Source organism: Castor canadensis, chromosome 14 (assembly GCF_047511655.1).
Source record: "Castor canadensis chromosome 14, mCasCan1.hap1v2, whole genome shotgun sequence".
Classification (NCBI taxonomy): domain Eukaryota; kingdom Metazoa; phylum Chordata; class Mammalia; order Rodentia; family Castoridae; genus Castor; species Castor canadensis.
Window position 1 is genome coordinate 32,613,887 of NC_133399.1, and position 25,604 is coordinate 32,639,490.

A 25,604-nucleotide genomic window follows, 5' to 3' on the forward strand; every position below is an offset into this window, starting at 1 on the left:
TTTTTTGGGTTATACTTTGGGCTTTTGTTTGTAAAATTAGTTAATGCAATATAAATAAGATGAGCTAAAGTTCCTGGAACTTTCATCACCAAGTTCTTTTATAAATGACCAGACAGTGTGATGCCTCGATTTGTCTTTGGCTTCAAATCTAACTTTGCCTTTTTTCTTTACTACTTCTTTTATAATTAATGAATGATTTCAATTTATAAATTCTGTTTCTTTGTTCTGTTTACATAGAAGCAGAACCTGATTGGTGGTTATAACACATTTTTATGGACATTTCTCAGGTGAAGCAAATTTATGGGAGTTGGATATAGCATGGAATGGTTTAAGAAAACCAGTGGTCAAATCTAGAGTCTGTAATTCACCTTATTTCCATGGCTATGCTATCTGGGTTGCATCCCAAATGCAGACCTACCATAAGGCAAAAGAAATGAACTATCAGACTTGATAAAGTAATTTCTGAGTCCTTCCCTGAAAATCAATTTCTTTATGAGGTCTCATGCACTCACTGCAATAAGTTTCAGGTCCTACTTTTGTGAACAGGCACATAAAACAATTTTGTGCTATTATTTGTATTTATGTCAACATTAAAGAATCTCTTTACAGCTCACTCAGTGAGGTATGAGCCTGTACATCAAAATATAAACTGGAAGATTCATTTACCTAAGCTCCTCCCTATGACCTCTGAAATGAGCTAAACCACAGTGAGAAACAGCATTTCACATCATTTTGTGTTTAAGTGAAGTTTAGGTTCTTACTATTTCTAAAAGGAAAACATAAAACAAAACAAGTGATGCTTGCAGGTGTCACTGAATTTCTTTTATTTTGAAGTATGAATTTTTTACACAGCCTTTTTTCTTTTAATAAAGAGAAATAAGTGGTTTTGTAAATTAGTGTTTTTCTGTCAAGAAAATAAATTTAATTGTTTTGAAATCTAGTAATAATAAGTAGGCAGAAAAGCTGTCCTTTAAAATATCTCAGATATTATCCCATAATATGCTACACTTGTTCTCTTTCACTCTTGGTCTCTTGTTCACTCTCTGTATCTCTCTCATTTTATTTGATAAAGATATAAAGATAACAATGACTTGTAATCTCCTTGATTCTGTTAAAGTGGAGATGGAGCTTAGAATTTGACTGGCTAACGTAGCTCTATGTCAGTGAAACAGTCCTTTTTGTGCATGCTTTGCTTGAATGTATTTCCATTAAAGACAAAGAAGACTGCAGTTGTCTTGATTTAAGCATATTTGATTTCATTTAAAATTAGATAATCCTAAAACATATGCTCATTCACCAGTCTAAGACTTATTTTGGAGATTAACATAAATAAAACAACACTTAATTAAACCTTGTGTTGCTTCTTTGTATGTATTAAGCAATGGCCAAAAGAAATAGAGGACAAAGCCCTTTGAAAACCCACTTTGAGCACAATAAAATATTTTTTCTCTTCTTTTCTTATAAACCTGGCATAAGGTTGGGATATGAGAGTGGTGTGCAGGGACTTCCTAGTCACTAAGTGATTTCTTTCAAGAGCTTTAAATGATTATAGGTAAAGAACCACTCTCCCATCTGTGTTGGAGAGTTGGATGCTTCTTACACTAGCTTCCCTCTCACTCAGAACAAGAGTGATAATTCTAAATTATGTGTTCAGACAATGTTGTTTGCTTGATGTCTATGATGCTGCAGTATTCTTGCTCTTAGTCAGTTTATACTGAGTGTAACCTTAGGATTTCTGCTACTGAATGTATGATCCTTATTCTCCCTTGAGTCTGCCTATTTCTTAATATGTCTTTATTCTGATATACAACACAGATTTGATTCTGACCTTTATAAAATATACTGTAAGAGTCATCATTGATTTGATTTCTTTACTTTTACACATTTGTACTTTTTTATATATAAATGTAATCACATAAGGAAGTCACTGAGGCTGTAATTTTGTGGTTTGCATTAGGACAACTTTCTTTTAAGGAGTCAAGAAGTTCAACTGTTTTCAAAAAATATCAAATATAAGCCCACTTCTGGAGGGGATATATACACTGGATTTTTCATATTTGACACTTTTATGTATTTTGTTGGGTTATTGTTCTAGATTGGACCGTTAAATATTATGTTTGTGGCAGGGTTGTCATTTTCATAACTGTATGAGTTTTTATCATCAGTATTAATTGCTTTTTATATACACAATTATCTGCACTCATTTTTGAGCAATTAGAAGATATATGTAAGGTGCCTTGATTTTAACTGTATAATAAAAAATTGTGAATCAATAAATCTGATTATAATGCTCCATTTTCTGGCCATTTGATGTTACTTGCAGTCAGAGAAGTGACTTTAATTACTGTTGATTTTTTTAATAATTGAAAATATTTTATTTTCAACAACTGTCTTTAGTGACTTGTTTTTTTTTAACTTGGAATTGTATAATTTTATCTGAAAATGGAAGTATTTGCATAGACAGATGTTACTTCATGAGAATTCCACAATTATTTGTGTTAATTTGTTGTTGCAACCTTTACAGCATGATATCTGTATATGTGAAACTCTATACTGAAGTTATATCTCTCTTATTACAGCTCAGGAAAATTCACATAATTAGATTATCTCATTGTTTTGAGATGGCTTAGTGATATTTCTACTAGAACAGTAAAGCTGCTGTCAGTTGTCAAAGGAAAACTATAACTCTAATATACTGAAAAAAAGTGACAATTTCTGTTTATGACAATAAATTCAGAATTAGTGAATGTTTAGTAGCTGGATTATGGCTTTATTGAGTCCTACTGAGGTGTCCTCTTCTTACCAATTTATCTCCTAAGACTCAACAGGTAGTAAGTAAGATGCAAATGTTGTTCTATGGACATGATCCCAAAGACAGCAAACTGAGTGCCCTTCCCTGTGTCTGATGTCCTGAATTCAAATGTACATAAATTTCTCCTAAATGATTATAAATCTCCAGATTCATCATGCTCTACTTTTACAGTAAAAGGTCTCCTAGAGATCTTTGTACTCAGCTTACCCAACTCTTTTATGTTTTTTGAGGTCCTTCAAATCATGCTCTAGTCTAATTTCTCACTTGGAAGATTCACAGTTACCCCAAGAATCAGCAGTGACTCTTGACTCTTCAAACGATTTTCTTGATTTCTGCTGCTTGATGATAAGGAGACTACCAAACCAACTACGAGGTCAGTTAAATTATTTCTCAGAGGCTTCTCTGAAACTTTTGGGCATTCTAAGTCCTCTGTCATGAGAATAGACTATGTTCATGTCTTGAGCTTGCCTATATTTCTTGAATTAAGGAGCTTTATGCAGAAGAATAGAACTAGATGCTAATATATCACCAGGTACAAATATCAATTGAAAATGGATTACAAGTTAAAAATAAGATTCCAAACAATGAAACTTCTAGAAATGCTTCAGGACAAAATCCTTCATGACAGTTTTTGAGTATGATCCCAAACACATAGACAATGTAAGAAAAACTTAATTGCGTTCAACTACATCAAACCAAAAAGATTTTGTATAGAAACATATACACACAATCACACAAAACCTGGTTAGTTAAAAATACAATTAGAAAATGAGTTAAAGATATGAATAGACATTTCTACAAAGAAGACATACAAATTGAGAACAGACTTAAGAAAATGCTCATTATCATCAATAATTAGGAAAATGCTAGCCAAAACAACAAGATGACATCATAACATCCAATTGAGTTTGGCTGCTATGCAAATGGCAGAAGGTCACAAGTACTGCTAAGGAAGTAAAGAAAGGAGAAACCTTCTGCAATTATGATGAAAATGTAAATTGTTAAGATTTTTATGAGAAGAGTGTGGATGTTCCTCAAAACAACTAAAAGCAGGACTGGTTGTACAAGGGTTAAATTTCCAGCTACACAAGCCCAAAGCCAGGATTTCAAACTCTAGTACCACACACACACACACACACACACACACACACACACACACACAGAGGAGTGGGCGTGGAGAGAGAGAAATCCTAAACTAATTCCAGTGTAGGAGTTTCGCTCAAGTGGTAGAGTGCTTGGCTGTCAAGCATGAAGCCTTGGGTTCAGTCCTCAGTATTGCCAAACAAATATAAAAAATAAAAACAGAGCTACCATAAAAAATCCCATTTTGGGTTAAATACCCATACCCAAAGAAAGGAAATGAACATGTCAAAAAAAAAAAAAAAACACTTACACCACCATGTTCATTACAGCATTGTTCATAGTATCCATTATGGGAATCAAACTACATATCCATTAACTCAAGAATGAATGAAGAAAATGGGCTAAATAAAAGCCGGTGGTTTGATTTGGGAGACATTATATTAATTGAAATATGTCAAGTATAGGAACTCAAACAGCACAGTCTCACTCAAAAGAGGAGTGTATTTTGATCTCAGAAGTGGAGACCACAATGATGGTTATGTGAGACTGGGGAGAACAGGACGGATAGAGAGAAGGGTGCAGTCTATCAAGAGGGACAGTATTATTATTTGAGAGGTACAATAAATTCTGGTGTTTTGTGGAAAAGCAGGATGAAAATAATTCACAGAAACACGTAGTTCAACTCAAATTTATTAGAAAAGAGAAATTTGAATATACCCCCAAAACAAAAAAAAATAAAGTTTAAGATGATTGGTTTGCTAATTATTCTGAATTGAACAGTATCTACTATATATAAGAATCAAAATGTCACATATACACCCATACATATGTAAAAAAAGTATTCAAAAATCAAATGAATAAACTTTTAAAAAAGAAGTGAAAGACATACTTCATGTATCAGTAATGAAAAACAAAATATAACACATATAAATGCAGAGTGAAGCCTACTGTAAAGTTTGGATACCGCATGACTATGAACTGTCAATGTGGGTTCATAAGATGTAAAAATACATATTATAAATTGTGGAGAAAGGGCTGTGTTTGTTAGAAGGGACAGGACCTAAATGATTCAGTGCTTTTGGTTCAATTTTGCTCTGAATTTTAACCTTCTCTAAACATAAAGTCTATTTAGAAAAGAAAAAATATGTATACCTGCCATACTCATGTAGTGTCCTAGAACATTTCTTTCTCATTACCTGAAAAGAGGATCTACTTTCTTGCTTTTGGAAATGAGTCTACTGAGCCCCTTGACTGTAGCTTATTAAACATCGGTTTGCATTTATTCTGTCAACTACAGTCTAGTCTTCTTATTTCATATTACAGTTCATTGATTGAAGAAAATTTCTTAGTTTATAACCATGTTACTGAATTTATATGTTATTTTTTATTTCTACTTTTAAAGTTAATGGGCTTAAGATGATGAAGAAAAACATTACAAACTCATACTGCCATAAATTTCAAATAATGCATTTCGATCTTTTTTTTGGTGGTGTTGTAGTTTGAACTCGGGGCTTTGTACTTGCTTACAAGGCAGTCTATCACTTGAGCCACCTCCAGACCTCACCTCAAATAATCTATTTTAAAGCTATAAATCATATAAAATAAAAGAACATGATATACCTTCCAAAGAATCAAAAACATCCTGAATAAATAGACAAATGAACTGACAGTTAAAATTACAAATGGATAATGAACATATGAAGAAATGCTCAAATGCTTGGGCACAAAGGAAATGAAAATCAAAAGACATTGAGATTTCCCCTCACTCCAGTCAAAATGGCTATCATCATTAACACAAAGACCAATAAATGCTGGTGAGGATGTGGGGCAAAACGGCACACTTCTATACTATTGGTGGGAATGTAAGCTAGTGAAACTGCTATGAAAAGTGGTCTGGAGGTCCTTCAAAAATCTAAAAGCAGAACTACCATACAATCCAGCAATACCACTCCTAAGCATATATCTAAAGGAATGTGCTCCAGGATACAATAGAGTCATTTGCCCACCAATGTTTATTGCAGTGCCATTCACAATAACCAAGCTTTGGAAACAGCGCAGATGCCCCACAATTGATGAATGGATTAAGAAAATGTGGTATATATATATAAAACACAGTTTTATTCAGCCATGAAGAATAATGACTTTTTGTTGTCTTGGGCACCCTCTCATGGGACTCCTCCCAACCCTGGGGGCTGTTCTCTCATACTTTATACATTTCTGTGTCAATAAACTCTCCTGCTTTACACTTAAGGAAAAAGAAATTATGTGTTTGTAAGGAAATGGATGGAAATAGAAAATACCATGTTAAGTACAGTGAGCCATGCGCAAAAAGTCAAAGGTGGCATGTTTTCCCTTATATGTGGAAGCTAGAGGTACAAGTTAAATGAATATATAAATACATGTATGATTATATATATATATATATAATACACTGTAAGCTGTTGAATATTAGAGGAGCATAATGATAGAGAAAGAGTAAGGAATGAGCAGATTATTAAAGTACAAAATATATAGGCCTTAAGGATCACAGTGAATCCCCACTTGAACTATCAATATGCACTTAAAAAATGATGTACAGGAGAGTAAAACAGGTTTCTTCCAGGGGTGGATTCTCATGGGAGAGAGGTAGGCATAAGGAAAGGGTGAATGAGTGTGAATACAGTGGATTTGTTTTATATACACATATGAAAATAGAAGACTGAAAATGGTTGAAGTTTATCTAAGAAGGGGTAGGAAGAATGGTGGAAGGGATAAATCTAAGATACATTTTAAGCACCTATGTAAGTATCACAATGTAACCCCATTTACAACTATGCTAATAACAAAAAAGAGAACATGGCATAAAATATGTTGATAAACATCTGAAAGCTTTGATATCCTTAAATATAAAATGTTTAAACATGAACACCATTATGGTAATCTGGTATGATAACTACCTATTAAAAATTATTGGTAACTACCCAAATGTCCTGGAATATATGGAACCTGCATGCCTTTGTCTTTTGGAGATTTTTAAATTGAATTAACACTTCAACTAGAAATGGAAAATTAATTTCACTCACAGCCTCAGTCTGAATATAAAATTATTGAAACTGTTGTGATAATATTGAAAAGTTGTTTAAAAAATTCTAACAATAGAGTCACAGTCCTGTATATATTTTTGTCAGTTAGTATTGAGCAAAAATTGATTAGAATTTTTCTGGGTAAGATATAAAAAAGTTTCCATAAACATCCATGATACATGATAGCACACAGCCCTTATGTTCCTTTTTATAATACCTTAGTTAATATTATAAATATTTATTTATATTTTTAACCCATACTAGGGTTTGAATTTAGGATATTGAACTTGCTAGGCAAGTGGTCTACAACTTGAACCATTCACATAGCTCTTTCTGCTTTAGCTAATTGTTAATTGGATCTTGAGTTTTGCCTGGGATATCATCAACTGAAAGCCTTCTACTTATACAGTTGGGTTGAGAGGCTTGTACTAGCATGCCCTGCTATATAGGTTCAGATAATGTCTCACCAAATTTTTGCCTAGGCTGGCCACGAACTGTGATTCTCCCAATCTCTCCTTCCAATGTACCTGGTATTGCAGCTGTGCAATACTATTCAATTACATTATTAATACTTATAAATAGATGACACATTTTCACCCTAAAATCAGATGTCTTTCTCATATTAGTGACATATCAAGAGTTCTTGTTTTGCAACTTAAAGTAATAATGAAAAATATTAGATAAGTGGTGTATGTTATGTAAAGTCAGAGGAAGGAAATGGAACATGCATAATGGTGAACTGAGTGGTTATAGATGGTCTCACAGCCAGGAAATCAGCAATCCTGAACTTCACACTTTTATACTCTTGGTCTTCAAGGAGGTGCACTTCTGGTACAGGAATGAGAGGAAAATATCTCACTTAATGCAGACTTTTAGGTATGGAGCACCATGGATATAGAGATTATTGGAGCCAGCCTATGATCATTTCACCTACCTACAAGACCTTCCCAGGGCAGAAATTTATATGGGAGCCTCTTCATAGCTAGATGATCTTTCTAGAGCAGGAGCTCATTAAATCATTTGGTAAGTGTGCATTTCCTGAGGACAGATCTTCCACCTTCAATATTTAGGTGAGATGTTGAACATCATTGCTCCTGGAACTATTTAAAGTCGTTGGCTAATGCTTTGCAAATGACGGCAAGTGTTTTATTAGAATTTCATACTGGCAAGCAGTGAAAAAAAAGAAATAAAGAAAAAATGAATAAAAATAGGAAAAAGAAGTCTAATAATCTCTGCTTGCAGATCATACGATCCTATACTTAAATGACCCAAAGAACTCCATAAGAAGAGTTGTAGATCTAAAAAACACTTTTACGAAGTAACCAGTACAAAATCAACATAAATGTCAGTAGCTTTGGTATATTTCAATAATTAACTCACTGAAAAAAGAATCAGGAAAAACAATTTCATTTATAACAGCCTCAAAATATTTAGGAGAAAGCCTAACTGAGGAGGTGTAAGACTTCTATAATGGAAGGTATAAAACACTGAAGGAAGAAATTAATGAAACTAGAAGATGGAAAGACATCCCTTGTCCATGGGTTAGCAAAATTAATTTGTCAAAATGGCTACATTACCAAAATAACCCACTGATTAAATGTGATACCCATCAAAATTCGAATGACTTTCTTCACAGAAATAGAAGAAAGAATCCCAAATTTATATAGAGGTAACAATACTTCAAATAGCAAAAAACAAATCTGATAAAAAGAGCAAGAATTGTGGTATCACAATGCCTGTCTTAAAACTATCTACAGAGCAATATTTTAACAAAAGCTACATGATACCAGCTCATAAACAGACATGGAGAGCAATGTCTATTTCAATTATTATTTTAAGAATAGAGATCTTAAAATAAGCACATTGGATACTTGACAAAGATGCCAAAATGATTTTTTTGTTGTTAAAAGGATAGCCTCTTCAACAAATGGTGCTGGTAAAACTGGATACCAAGTTGAAGATTTCTGAGATTTGATCTATAGTTCTTGCCTTGCATAAAAATCAGATAAAAAAGATCAATAATATTAATGTACGACTTGAAACATGGAATTGCTGGAGAAAAATACAGGGGAACCTTTCAAGATGTAGGTATAGATAGTGAGTTTCAGAATAAGACCCCATTATCTCAGGAAACCATAGCAAGTACTAACAAATGTGATTGCATCAAATTACAATACTTTGGCATAGTAAAGGGAATAGTTAAAAGAATGAAGAAACACCCCAAGGAATGGGAGAAAATTTGCAAGCTATTTTGTGACATGTTATTCGGAATATCTAAAACAGTTAAAAAATTAAATACTGGGAAATGAAATAGACCCTTTTCAAATGAAGAAATACAGATAACAAATAAATACAGAAAAGCGTTCTACATCTTTAACCATCAGAGAAAAACAAATAATGCTATATTGAGATTTCACCTCACCCTAGGCAGCTATTCTCCTGAAAACAGAAAACTACAATTCTTGGAAAGGATAGGGAGGAAAAAGAAAGTTTATACATGTTGATAGGAATGTAAATAAATTCAGAAACAATGGAGTGTCAACTCCATTAACATGGAGGTAAAAAGGAATTAAAACGAGCATATAATCTAGCTATATATCCAAAGAATCAAATTCAGCTACAGTAGAGATAACTGCAAACCCAGGTTTATTGCAACATTATACTCATTGGCTTGGTGTAACTCTGTAAGAGTCAGTCTAGTTTCCCATCAAATCCTGAGTGGAATAAAAAGTGCTACATATATATATATATATATATATATATATATATATATATATATAGGAATATATATATATATATATATATGAAGTTTATTGAGCAAAAAGAATGAGAATCATTCCAGTTGAGGAAACACACACACACACACACACACACACACACACACACACACACACACATATATATATATATATATTTTTTGTGTGTGTCAATAATGATATGGCAGTGTCACAAAGACAAGTGTACAAGTGTAATGAGTTCTTTCATAAATAAGGGAAAATAGAGATATGAAGGTAAAGGAGCACTATTGAGGGATATTTAGTGGGAAATGTGGGTATGAGAAAAATTAAGAAATAGTAATAGAGGATATCAATATGATCAAAACACATTGTGTGCATTACTGGAAATGACATAATGAAATCTATTAGTTTATGTAATTACTATGCATGAATAAAACTATGGCCTCAGAGTCTAAGTAGTCAGCTGTATTGAATTTCTCACTTCTACAAAGTTGGTCTTTATGGACCTGCATGCCTGGGATTAGAATGATTATGACACAGCTGGTTTATAAGGAGCTTTGAAAATTGTGCCCTTGAAAAACTGAGTCTATAGCAGTCAGCCTGTGATAAACTAAATTAATACATGAAGCAGCACTTTACCCAAATCTTAGATGATTCTTCTTGACCAAAAGTACATGGACTCATTTTGTCTGTGTTCAATTCATGAGGACACATATCCCATAGCTAGGTAAGATGTTGATAGTCATTTCTTTTGAAGCCAACTAGGTAACCTAAATTTCCCTTGGTTAATATTTTGTAGTTAGGTCAGTTATGATTTACATGTCCATTTCCTTTCTTATTTAATACATTTTAAATGCTCATATTTCATTATATATCAATGCCAGATGAATGTTGCTATTATTGATTCTTTCTTCCACATTTTTCTTCCTGGCCAGCAATCCCAGAGGTGGTTTGCACATTAACACTTTCATGACATCGGCATTTAGCACATTAGACATATTATGTTGCTTTCTTCTTTCCTCAATTTCTCCAACACAGTGGCTTTTCTTCTCAAGAAATGAATAGTTTATAGAGCAATAATTCATGACATTAAAAAATAGAAGGAATGACAATATAGGGTCCCATTTGTTGAGCAATGTACTTGGTGCATTGTTCTCTTAGTGACTCATTAAGAAATAACCCCTAGTATTTTTCCACATTCCTTGAACTATAATTGACCAAGATTTGTGTACATTCAAGGTGTACAATGTGATGTTTGAATAAGCATATACATTAAAATGACTACCACAATCATGGTATGTAAAAGATCTATAGTGCATTTACTCTTGTACAAATAGAATATACCAGCTTTTGAAACAGTTGATAATTTTTCCTCTTCTCAAAATCTGTGCTGCATTCTTGATGAGCTCAAGAGTGTATGAGTCCAATATTACATGAAGTGCTTACTGCTCTCATAGCCAGTGTTCCTTCTTGAAGACATAATCCATCAGTCCTTACAGACAATCCTACTAATATTGATTATCTTCTAAGCAACTTGTTAGTGCATGTTATCTGGTAAATCTCTGTTTTCTTCAGAATCACGTATGACTTATTTTCATCTTTTTCCTTAAAAGACAATTCCTTTCATTAATTCCTTCATTTAATTGCTTTCTTTTTAAATGCCATACCTCCTATCACTTTACAGGAAGAAATACTTAGAGAGAGAATCTTATAGGTAAGTGTCATTCCCTTTCTACTAAAATAAATTGATAAGGGAAAGGACATAAGTACCCACTGGTAATCTTATGGTATTCTGGTATAAAAGCAACATTTCCTAATCATTGGTCATATCTACCTGCATGGATGGCATTTACCTATTGTAAGAATTTTCATGATATCAGTAGACATACATTGAAGGCAAGATAAGATTATAGGTTTTGTTCTGGAACAAAATATTAAAATTAAAAAAGATAAATTTTGAGATCCAAATGATCATTTCAGAATGTTAATTCTGTGCTTTTCAGGTGCATGAACAAAGATTCATCAGGACAGTCAACTCTGCATTGAGCTCTTGCTCAGTCATTGACTAGGACTGTTTATTTCACAGCAATGATATAACATAACATGGCTTAACTATCCTTGTGGGTGAATGGCAACAAAATATCTATAATTTGACACCACTTTCAGTGATAGTGACAGAAAGCAATCTTTATATAGCATTACATTAGAGAACATATTTCATACCCTCATTCTTTAGTTTTTCCTTAATTCAAGGTAAAGAATAATTCTGAATTAACAACCATGGCTTATTCTTTGTTTTATTATCATTGCATATTACAATGTATGAAACATAGTTGGTAATCAGTACATTTTTCTTTCAATAAAGGGAGTTTAGGGAAACATGAGAAAGAGCAAACAGGGATGTAAGAGAAAGAGACTGGAGAATATAGTCACATATGAATTAGTGTTCACAGTAAAATGGCATTTAAAAAATTTCAGTGAATTAGTTTTTAAAATTTGGCATGCAGAAAACCATCCAGAGGCTGATTAAATAATTTGATGCCACATTGTCCCCCAAGAATATATCAGCAGCAAGTCTGGTTTGGAGACCAAGAATTTGAAATTTTTACACCTTCCCCACTACTCTTGTTATTACTGCTGGTAAAACATTTTATTATCTTTTCACTACAGCATTTCCATAAGCTTCATGGTTAAGATGGAAACTAGAAACAAACAGGTATTTCAGAATTCCTTCTTCTGGGACTGACAGCGGATCCAGATATGAAACCCTTCCTCTACAGTTTGTTCCTGTCCATATACCTGGTCACCATCCTGGGAAACCTGCTCATCATCCTGACTGTGAGCTCTGACCCACATCTCCACACACCCATGTACTACTTTCTCTCCAATCTGTCTTTCACTGACATCTGTATAAGTACAACCACAATCCCAAAAATGCTGGTAAACATCCAAACACAGACTCAGAGCATCACTTACAGAGGATGCCTTGCATAGGTTTGTTTTGTCTTGACTTTTGATGGTCTAGAGAATTGTCTTCTCGTAATAATGGCCTATGATCACTATGTGGCCATTTGTCACCCCTTGCGGTATACTCTCTTCTTGACTCCTTTTCTCTGTATCCTGCTGACTTTAATATCCTTGCTTGTTAGCATTTTGAATGGCTTACTGCACAGTTTGATGCTACTGAGGTTGTCCTTCTGCACAGACCTGGAAATTCCCCACTTCTGTGAATTTGTTCAGGTCATCAGACTTGCCTGTTCAGATACCTTCATTAATAATATCTTGATAGCTCTGGTGGGCGGCCTGTTTGCTGGTATCCCTCTTGTTGGAATTTTTTCTCTTATACTCAAATTCTCACATAAATTTTGAGGTTACCATCAGTGGGAAGACGGTATAAAGCATTTTCCACCTGTGGGTCTCACTTCTCAGTGGTCTCCTTGTTCTATGGGACAGCTTTTGAGGTGTACATGAGTTCTGCAGTTACTGACTCAACAACTGAATTGTAGTTGCCTCAATTATGTATATTGTGATCCCCCAACTGCTAAACCCTTTTGTTTATAGTTTGAGGAATAGCAAAATGAAGGGAGCCTTGAGACAACTCATTATTAGTATGCCATTTTTGTAATATTTGTGTTGTACTTTGGGCTTGAGTTTGTAGAATTAGTTAATGTGTCAGAAATACTGATGAGCCCAAATTCCTATGTCTTCTATCACCAAGTTCCTCCAATAATGACAAGGCTGCATGATGCCTAATGTCTCACGTTTTCTATTTAGACTAAACTTTGCCTTTTTATTTACTTAGCTCTGTTATATTTGCTGAATTATTTCATTCTCTAAGTTCCATTTCTTTGTTCTGTTTACAAAGAAGAAGAACCTGAGCTGGAGTTTCTAACACATTTTTATTGATCTGTATCATAATTAGGAAATGTTCCAGTATGATATGTCATGGAATAGTTTGAGTCATTGGTCAATTTCCAGAGACTGGACTCAACCTGTTTCCATGCCTAAGCTTACATGCATTGATCCCACATGCAAGCCTACTATTGGGCAAAGGAAATTACATACCAGACCAGAAAAAGTAATTCTTGAAATGTTTCCTGAAAAATGGTGTATTTATGAGGTCTCATGTGCATCCCTCACTCAGGTCCGAGTTTTGTAAACTGGTACATAAAACAATTTTGTGATATTATTTCTTTTTATGTCAACATTAAAAATATATTTATGACTCACTCACATGGGGTATTAGCGTATATATCCCCAGGTAAACTGGGAGATTAATTTACCTAAGCTCCCACCCCGTATCTCTCAAATGAACAAAACCATAATGAGAAACAGCATCTTAACTTACTTCGTGTTTAAATGAAGTTTAGATTCTTATCATATCCTAAAGGACAAAATAAAAGATAGCAAGTGATGCTCCCAGATATCACTATTAATTTTTTCCCCAAAGTATGACTCTTTTACCTTGACTTTTGCATCTTTAATAAAGAGAAGTTGATTTTGCAACCTAATATTTCTCTATTAAGACTGTAAACTTCACTGTTTAGAAGTTAGTCAAACTAAATAGGTAGAAAAACTGACTTTTAAAACATCCCAAATGATGCACCATAATATTGTACATTTGTCTCCCCTCTCATTCTAGTTAGGTAAAGATAACAATGACTTGTATCCTTCCTGATTCTGTTGCAGTAGTCATGTGGCTTAAAAAGTATGACTGGCTAAGGCAGATTCACGTTTGTATACAGGTCTGCTTGTGCATGCTTTGATATGAATGTAGTTGCTTTAAGGACAAAGAAAAGTGCAATTTTCTTCATTTTTGCATATCTACTTTTGTTTAAAATCAGCTAATCCTAAAATATACACATATTTACCAATCTGAGACTCCTTTTGTAAGTGAAGTGGTTTCAGCTATTACCATAAATATAGCACCCCAACATTTCAGTTTAGGTTTTCAATTAAACCTGTTGCTTCATTACCTGACTTGATCAAAGGCAAAAAGAAATAGAGGAGTAAGTTCTTTTAAAACCCATTCCAAGTGATCCAAGATGGCAACTAGGGTACGGAAGCAGAAAGCCTAACTCTGTGACTCCAAAACCTCCCCGAAAAGTTCGAGCCACATCTGGGTAATTCTGACTGCCTCTGGCCAAAATAATAACTGCCAACACACTAGGTGCAGGAAAAATTCAATGATTGACCTACAAATCAGTCTTTAATTGCATCTGACAGCTGTGACCTACTGCACAACCAGCAAGGCAGGGTTGCCACTGCCACTGCTGCAGCAGCTGCTGCCACCAGCTTCAAACATCCCTGTGAGACATTCAGCAAAGCAAACAGCATCATGCAGAATTCCTCCATACAGCCCCAGGATAAACCAGCACAGCCCCTGGGCAAACTGACTCCCTCAAAACCTGAATAACAAACAGCAAACTGTAATATAGCACAACAGCAGAGGAGGCATGAATGCTGAAAGTGCACTGGGGAAGGGGAAGGGCAAGGAACTAATCTCAGCACAAGCTATCAGTAAACAAATACTGGAACAGCAGGAAGGCAGAGAGTGGGCAGGTGATAAGTCACTCTCTGAAGCAAGGCAGCTAGCTGATCACAGAGCTAATCTCCTGAGACAGTAAAAATAGGCAGGAGTAGCAATACTTATCTCAGACAAAGTAGACTTCAAACTTACAATGATCAAATGAGATAAAGAAGGACACTTCCTACCAATAAAAAGGGAAATTCTCAAAAAGGAATATCACTGCATCCAATTTCATCAACCATACTTTAAAGGCCTTAAAAGAACATATAGACCTCAGTACAGTAGTAGTGGGAGACTTTAATACCCTCCTATCACTAATAAATAGGTCATTCAAACAAAAAAATCAATAAAGAAATTCTAGAACTAAATCACACTATAGATCAAATGGACCTAACTGATGTCTGTGGAATATTTCCACAATATACATTCTTCTCAGCATCCCATGAATCATTCTCCAAAATTGATGATATTGTAATACACAAAGGAAGCCTCAGCAGATATAAGAAAATAGAAACAATACCCTGCATTCTATCTGGTAATATTGTATTAAAATTAGAACTAAACAACAAAAAGAACAGCCAAAAATATACAAACAATTAGAAGCTGAACAACACATTGCTCAATGATCAGTGGGTCACCAATGAAATAAAAGGGGAAATTAAAAGGAAGTTAAAGAAAATGAGGAGAAGAGGCAAAACTTTGACCCCTCCACACCTCCAGCCGGTGCAGAGCATGTCCACTTCACGTTAAACAGAGAAACCAGTAGGGCCCCGGACCGCCAGTCGCCCATGCCCAGATGGCTTGGGAAGACGTAGACAAGGTGAGCTTCCCAGTACCATGGTACCCCCACAGATAACCCTGGGCCAGAGCAGCATAGTCCCCTGGACAGACCAACCTCCACCTGGGGAAAAAAGAGAAACTGAATAATAAGCAATAAGAACAATAAAGACACGTGGGAAAGAGGGTGGGGTGCACTGAGTGCTGAAGGTTGGGGGAAGGGAAATCCTTCCTGGAACTGGAAATAAACTAGCCTGGTGGGCCGGAGAATCTCTGGCGGGGGTGCATGCCCAGCAGCCAGGAGCAGGAAAGCTTGTGAGAGTGGCAGAGGGAGGAAAACTCCACAGAAGAGGAGGAAAGACCCACTTCCCATGTGAGTTGTAAATAAACATGGCGGCTGGCAGTAGCAGCAGCACTGAACAGTAATCAGGAGCATGAAAGCTTGTGAAAGTGGCGGTGGGAGGAAAACTCCACAGGAGAGGGGGGAAGACCCACTTCCCACGTGAACTGTAAACAAACACGCAAGCCTGAGAAAGTGGGTGGAGTGTCACCTCCCCCAGTGTGCTTGGAAAGGGGAAAGCTTGTAGCAGAGGCTGGTGCACAGGAGAACTCTGTGGTTTGCAGGGCCAAGTGAGTGCTAAGCTCACCCCTGAGATCTGCATAAATAACGCCTCCAGCAACAGCAAGGCCTACAGCAGCGGGCAGGCAAGCCACAGCCACAGATAGCCATTCACAGAACTGTCTCCAGACTCTTTTTTCTCTCTCTATCTTTGATGAGAAAACAACCGAACTACAAATGCATACTGAAAAACTTAGTGAAACTGTATTGCATTTAAACATGGGACATGTTGTGGTGTTTGTTTTGTTTTTTGTTTTGTGTGTGTGTGTGTGCAGTTTTGTTCTACTTTATGTGTCCCCTTTGATGAGACAACTACAGAACAACATATGAGGCACCATCTCCAGGACTGGAGAGTAAGACAGACAACCAAAATTATTAAGACTGAAATTTCATTGCATTTGAACTTAGAGGGTTTTTTGTTTGCTTGTTTGTTTTTGTTTTTTAAAATTTTTTATTCTCTATTTTTCATTTTGTTTTATTTATTTATATATCTATATTACTTTCATTTACTTATTTTTTATTTTCATTCTTATCTTTATTCTTTTTATTTTTTATTTTCACTCCTCTCTCTGTCTCTCTAAGGCCTGTTCAGCTTACTGTCGATTAGTACACTAACACTCCCTGTTTATACCTTTGAAACTTTCTTGTTTGATTCCTTCTTTTGTTTTTTCCTACTTGTCTGTTTGTTTTTCCCTTTTCTTTAACTTCTTGCTTTCCATCTCCTCTCACCCTTCCGTTCTAAATATCACCATTGTTATTATTACAAGCTAGAAAACACTTAATTGCACACAGTACAGGGACAGTAACAACACCAAGGACAATGACGGGGAAGACAAAAAAAAACAGGGAAACGAGTTTCCAACAGCAAAAAATTAGTACAGGAACCAGAGGGGAATGAAGAAAACAGACACTCAGATCCAGACTCCAACAAAATGAAGATAAACTATGCCAAAGAACCCAATGAAGCCCACAAGAATAATTTAAAAGAAGACATACTACAGGTACTCAATGAGAATTTTATAGAGATGATACTGGATATGGTCAACCAAAATGTACAGGACACACTCAAAAAATTCCAAGACAACAAAAATAGAGAATTTAAAAAGCAAAAGAAGAAATAAAGGAAACCAGAGAAGCACTGTATAAACACCAAAGTGAACAGAGAACACAATTAATGAACAGATAAATGAAGTCAGGACAAAAATAGACAACATTAAAGAGGAAACCACCCAGGATATGGAAAACCTCAGAAAAAAGAATGAAACAGAACTGCAAAACAAAACGGAAGGCCAATCCAGCAGAATAGAACAAACAGAAGACAGAATCTCAGAACTTGAAGATGAAATGGTAATTAAAGGAAAAACTGAAGAACTATTAATTAAACAACTCAAGACCTGTGAAATGAAAATGCAAGAACTCACCAACTCTATCAAAAGACCAAACTTGAGAATCATGGACACCGAAAAATGAGAAGAGGTGCAAGTGAAGGGAATGAGTAATATATTCAACAAAATAATAACAGAAAATTTCACAAATCTAGAGCAAGATATTCCCACACATATGCAAGAGGCCTCCAGGACACCAAACAGACCAGATCAAAATAGAACTACCCCATGACATATCATCATTAAAACAACAAGTTCAGAAACTAGGGAAAGAATATTGAAGGCTGTAAGAGAGAAAAAACAAGTAACATACAAAGGTAAACCCATCAAAATCATAGCAGACTTCTCAACAGAAACATTAAAAGCAAGAAGAGCATGGGGTGACATCTTCTGGGCACTGAATGAAAATAACTTCAACCCCAGGATACTCTACCCAGCACAACTATCATTCAAAATAGATGGAGCAATAAAAGTCTTCCATGATAAGCAGAAACTAAAACAATATGTGACCACAAAACCACCACTACAAAAGATTCTTCAAGGGATTCTGCACACAGAAAGTGAAACCCAACTTAACCATGAAAAGACAGGCAGCACCAAACCACAGGAAAAGAAAAAGCAAGAAAGTAGAGAGTAACCTCAACTTAGATACACACAATCAAACCTTCAAACAACTAAGACAACTAAATGACAGGAATCACCATATACCTATCAGTACTAATACTTAATGTTAACAGACTTAATTCACCCATCAAAAGGCACTGCTTGATGAAATGGATTAAAAAGGAAGATCCAACAATTTGTTGCTTACAGGAGACCCATCTCACCAACAGAAATAAGCATAGGCTAAGGATGAAAGGCTGGAAGAAGATTTACCAAGCCAATGGCCCCCCAAAACAGGCAGGAGTAGCAATACTTATCTCTGACAAAGTAGACTTCAAACCTACATTGATCAAACGAGATAAAGAAGGACATTCCATACTAATAAAAGGGAAAATAGACCAAAAGGAAATAACAATCATCAATCTGTATGCACTCAATGTCAATGCACCCAATTTCATCAAACATACCCTGAAAGACCTAAAAGCATATATTAATGCCAACACAGTGGTTGTGGGAGACTTTAACACCCCATTATCATCAATAGATAGGTCATCCAAACAAAAAATCAATAAAGAAATACAAGATCTAAAATATACAACGGATCAAATGGACCTACTTGATGTCTACAGAACATTTCATCTAACTTCTACATGATATACATTTTCTCAGCAGCCCATGGAACCTTCTCCAAAATAGATCATTATCCTAGGGCACAAAGCAAGTATCAGCAAATACAACAAAATAGAAATTATACCATGCATACTATCTGATCACAATTCAGTAAAAGTAGAACTCAACAACAAAAGTCAAGACAAAAATCATGCACAAACAGCTGGAAACTAAATAACTCACTACTTAGTGAGCAATGGATCATCGAAGAAATAAAAGAGGAACTTAAAAAGTTCCTCTGGAACTCAATGACTTCCTCCTGGAAGTCAATGAAAATGAAAACACATCCTACTGGAACCTATGGGACACAGAGAATTCAGTCCTGAGAGGAAAGTTTATAGCCATGAGTGCATATATTAAAAAGACTGAAAGATCCCAAATCAATGATCTAATGATACATCTCAAACTCCTAGAAAAACAAGAACAAGCAAATCCCAAAACAAACAGAAGGAGAGAAATTATAAAAAGAAGAGCTGAAATCAATGAAATAGAAACCAAAAAAACCATACAAAGAATTAATGAAACAAAAAGTTGATTCTTTGAGAAAATAAACAAGATCGATAGACCCCTGGCAAACCTGACTAAAATGAGGAGAGAAAAAAACCCAAATAAGTAGAATCAGGAATGCAAAAGGGCAGATAACAACCACACCACAGATTCCAATAATCATCAGACACTACTTCGAGAAACTATATTCAAATAAATTTGAAAATCTTAGAGAAATGGACAGATTTCAAGATACTTATGATCATCCAAAACTGATCCAAGAGAAAATTGATCACCTCAATAGATCTATAACACAAAACAAAATTGAAGCAGCAATCAAGAGTCTCCCCAAAGAGAAAAGTCCAGGACCTGATGGATTCTCTGCTGAATTCTATCAGACCTCTAAAGAAGAAATGATACCAACCCTCTTTAAACTGTTCCATGAAATAGAAAGGGAAGGAAAACTGCCAAACACATTTTATGAAGCCGGTATTACACTTAACCCAAAACTAGGCAATGACACCTCCAAAAAGGAGAACTATAGGCCAATCTCCTTAATGAACATTGATGCAAAAATCCTCAACAAAATAATGGTAAACCAAATTCAACAACACATCAAAAAGATTATTCACCACGACCAAGTAGGCTTCATCCCAGGAATGCAGGACTGGTTCAACATATGAAAACCAATAAACGTAATAAACCACATTAACAGAAGCAAAGACAAAAACCACTTGATCATCTCAATAGATGCAGAAAAAGTCTTTGATAAGATCCAACACCATTTCATAATAAAAGCTCTAAGAAAACTAAGAATACAAAGAAAGTACCTCAACATTATAAAAGCTACATATGACAAACCTACAGCCAGCATTATATTTAATGGAGAAATACTTAAGCCATTCCCTCTAAAATGAGGAACCAGACAAGGATGCCCACTATCTCCACTCCTATTCAACATAGTATTGGAATTCCTAGCCAGAGCAATTAGGCAAGAAGAGGAATAAGAGGAATACAAATAGGTAAAGAAACTGTCAAAATATCCCTATTTGCAGACGACATGATATATAAGTCAAGTGATAAACAAAGCAGTGTGTGCTGCTGCTCCTGCCAGCCAGCATGTTTGTTTACAGCTCATGTGGGAGTGAGTCTTCCTCCCTCTCTTGTGGAGTTTTCCTCCCTCTGCTACTCTCACAAGCTTTCCCACTCTTGGTTGCTGGGTGCATGCTCCTGCTCCCACCAGAGACTCTCCAGCCAGGCCTAGCTTGTTTATTTACAGTTCTGGGAAGGATTCTCCTCCCCTCCTTTTCAGAGCTCAGGGCGCCCCACCCTTTTTGCCACGTGTCTTTATTGTTCTTATTACTCAAAAAAAAAGTTTCTCTTTTTTCCCCAGGTGGGTGTCGGTCTGTCCAGGGGGCTATACTGATCTGGCCCAGGGTTGTCTGTGAAAGTACTGCTTACCGCTTAGCTTGTCCACATCTTCCCAAGCTGTCTGGGTGCAGGTGACTGGCAGCTGGGGGTCCTCCTGGTTTCTCCATTTAACTTGAAGTGGAGAGTCTCTGTGCAGGTTGGAGGTGTGGAAGGGTCAAAGTTTTGCCTCTTCTTGGTGGCCTTGCCCGCCAGGTGTGTCTCCAGAGTTTCCCCAAGATTTCACTATAGGAGGCACACTTTCTGCTTCCTCCCTCTAGCTGCCATCTTGGAATTCCATTCCTGTTAATTCTTTTACAGAGTTATAGAAACTATATGTTACTGGGACAGTTGTATTATCCAGAGAGATGGTTAATGCCTCTAAGACCAGGGGATTAAATCCTGAACTCCGAGAGCTTTTCCAGTGGATACAGGAAATTGTTCCTTCTTGGGGTAGGGCAGAAGGTTGCCCCCAGTCCTGTTTAAAAGTCTCCCATCTGCATAATATTTGGATTTACAATCTTTAGCCCAATGACAGCCTTTACTGCATCGTGGGCAAATTTTAGAAGGTTTTCCTCGTGGTGGGACATGATTTGGGCCCTGTAACCTTTTCTCTTATGGAAGTCCCTTTTACAGTGGACTTTTTGTCCACATCCAAAGCATGTAGAGTGGGAGAGAGTAGCGCTCCCTTTTGTTAGGGCAGCCACAAGAGTGGTGGGCATACAGGTTTGGGTGTCAATATATTGGGTAGCAGAAACCCAAGTAAAAGATCTCCATTCCTAACTGGTTTGATAGCTTGTTTACATTCTTTGGTGGCCACCTCATATGCAATCTGACAGACCAAGAACCTTTGGGCATCTGCATGTTGAATTTTGTTTCTGATAACATGTATTACACTGGCCGAGAATTCAGCCCACAGCTCATTGGCATGTTTTAGTTGCAAGAAACTTTCAGTTGATTCTCTACTGGAGTCAAGAAGGCTACTCCAATCTCTTTTGGCACAAAGTATTACCTGATCAAAATATTGGGGCATGTCTTGCATCTGTTGAAGGGCATCGGCAAATGGGCCAAACCCCTGCAATTGTCCTCAGTTAAAGGCACCCCTACATCCCTATTTCTTTGTGCCTGTTCATCACATTCTTCATAATATTTTGCTTTCCATATAAGGAAATCACCAGATCTAAGGCAAGCTCAGGCTCACTGCTTGAAGTTCCATGGTGCACAAATTTCTCAACTCAGATTTTCCAACAGAGTAAGAGTTTAGGGACCATTAGCCCCATTCTTCCCAACTGAATCTCTAAATTTTCTAACTAACTCAATACAAATGGGCTCATGCCATTGTTGTTCCTGAGGCCCCAGGGTGACTGGAAAGGCTGGAGGGTTCTCTGAAGATGAAAGACCCAAGGGTGGAGGAGAAGGGTCATTGTTCCTATCCTCCAATAAGAGTTGCTTAAAAGTTGTTTTTAGGGAAACTTCTTCATTTTCCTCTCTCCATTTTGTTCTTGCCTTAGGTATAGTACCAGTATGATGATCAACCTGAAATGGGGTCAATGATGGGTAAAGGCCAGCAAAAGGTGGTGAAGAATCCTCCAGAGGGAAACTTAAATTTTACATGTTTTTTGTGGGGGTGACTTTTCCTCCTCCTTATTTTCCTCAATATCCTTCATATTGTCTTCCTTATTGTTTTCTGGAAGACTTGATATATGAGCCTCTTTATGAGGATCTGCTAGAGGTCCCAAGCTATAATGAATAGAGGACCACATGCTCAAAAATGAATAGGAATATTTTCCCCTCCCTGGTAAACTCTTTTTACATTTTCTCCTATCTGCTTCCAGCTATCAGGATCTAAAGTTCCATGCTCAGGAAACCAAGGATTAAATTGGATAACTGTGTCTACAAAATCTTCAATTTGTGTCTGGGTTTAAGATATACCCTTACTTTTTTAGCAACAGCACAGTAGCCATAAGAAATGCCTATGTTCTGAACTCAGTGAGTTTCCCATTCCATCCCCCAACGTATGGTTTATGACACCTTCTATTGGGGCTCTGCAGTGAGCCTTTCTCTCCGTATATTATACTGTCAAGACATTCAGAGCAGATTTGAGTCACGGCACCACTTGCTGCAGTCCAGCTGCAGCAAGTGCTCTAACTCAGGTCTTGGGTGCTTGAGCGGTGAATAATGACATGAACTCAGGGTTGTGCTGGGCAGCAATGGCACAGTTTATTTTCTGAAGAGAGTATTTAAGCAGTGCAGACAAGCAGGACAAGTACATGGCATTTCCCTGTTTCCCTTTACCTCCGTACTAGGACTGGCTGTCATGTTGCTGTGGCTACGAGTCCAAGTGCAGAACATCATGCTCTCAGGACTGTGTTTTCCTGGTCCGAGAGAGAGAGAGAGAGAGAGAGAGAAAGAGAACAGAGGATTTCAGCAACTATCCTTTTTGGACTGTTGCAATCTCTCTTAGGGCTGTTGCACAAAAGCTACAGTGACTCAACTCCTTTCCAAGAGGCTTTGGGGGTCCTGAGGGTTACCCACATGCTTCATTTTTATATGGGGTACTTTGTCAATGTTTCCATTAATGATTTGTGCAAGAGACTGTAAAAACCAAAGTCTTCTTTATTTTGACCTAAGTGATTTATAGTTCTGCCTTTATACTTCAGGTCTACTGTAGCACAGTGCACATGTCTAATGAAATATTTAATACTTATCATTGCAAAGAGGTAAAATCTTTTCATTTCTCTTTTTGTAGTAGCACATAGTAATTGTACACAGGGCTTTCAGGGTCATATTTCCATACATGCCTATAATGTACTTTGATCAAATTCATCTCCTCTCAATTTTTCTAGCTTGTCTGATCCCAATTAAAACAAGTTTAATTGATTCATTAACAAATTTTATTTTAAGTATTCTTTAGTATAAGAAAAGAAATAATCAGTAAAAGTAATTGATGAACATGAGGAAGTATATCAAAGTGTTACCTGCATGCCCTTCTTTACTTCAACACCATCCACAGTGGCCAAGATGTGAATTTGAGGGACATTCCATCCTTGCCAATCAATGAATGAACAAATGACTCCTTTATTATCCATAGTGAGCTTATATTTATCCACAAAAAATGAAATCCTGTCACTTACAGCAACATAGAGACATTATCTTAACGAAATTAGCCAGAAAGATAAGTACATCATGTTCTCTTTCATATGACAAAATTTTTAAAAAGTTGAACTGAATGGTGGTTCATGGACGTTGAGAAGTATGGATAAAGGGAGTCTGTATTCGATCAACCCATGATTTAGGCATGTGTGTAAATATCACATGAATCTTTTTAACAGGTATAATGAATAAATGCTAATCAAATGAAATAAAAACATTTCTGAAATTTATATATATTCTAACTATAACATCATTCTGGCCTTTTAATAGCAAAAATTTCCCCAGAAGTTATACTTATCTTCTCTAGTATTTCTCTCCCTATTTTCTTAACAAGTTAATCCTACAATTATTTATTTTCCAACATTCCCAGGACTTACTCTTGAAGAGTTATCTTAGTATTCTAATTCATTCAGACATAACTTTAACTCTCCAACCTTCTCTTACCTAATATAACAGCGACATTGATTTTGCTTAGCACTTCTAAATCATTATACTTAGTTTTCTTTGCAGAATCCTATAGAGCTTTAGTTTTACTCTACCTCATTTACCTCCTAGTTCAGCTTCATCTGTATGTGTCTTCCTTATCTTACCAATCAGCAAATTCTGGAAAGGTCTCCAGGATCAGTTTTAAGTCCTCTTCTTTCTTCTTCCTACCTTCATGTCTTTGTAGGAGGATCCAGATCCATGGCTTTAGTGGACATCGACATGCTAAATATCTCCACTTTTGTGTCTCTACTTAGAACCATCTCCCTTGATTCCAAAAGCATGCATCAGCTGCCCAGTTGACATCTCAATGTGGGTGCCTCATAAACATCTTATATTCAACATTTCTGTAAAATACAAAATATTTTCCAACTTATTTGCAGAGCTCACAACCTTCTCTGTTATGATTGCTGACTACTGCATTCTTTCAGGCACTGAACAGTTTTTCTCATTGAACATAATTCTCTATCCCTCTATCTCTTATAAACTATGTATACTCATTCATAAAATGTTTTTTCCCATTCTATAAAAATTTATCTAGAACTCATTCAAATATAATAAACTTTATCATGACCACCATAATCCAAGCTGCTATCAATTTAGGTTTATTCAAATGACATCCTAACAACTACCTTGCATCTGCCTTGTAATCAGTAGTCTGTTGTACAATCTGTCTGACAATTACACTTCATTTTCATGTCTTCAGTATACTCCCTGTCACCAACTCCATCAAACTCTGCTGGACTTATTAAGTTATTATGTGTTGTCATGATCCTCTGTGCTAAGTTTTGAATGTT

General features: G+C 36.0%; 1 pseudogene; it reads left to right on the forward strand.

The window, feature by feature from the left end:
- The first annotated feature begins 9,509 nt into the window (after window positions 1-9,509).
- LOC109702479 (olfactory receptor 7G2-like) lies at window positions 9,510-15,111 on the forward strand (annotated as a pseudogene).
- Window positions 15,112-25,604: the final 10,493 nt, after the last annotated feature.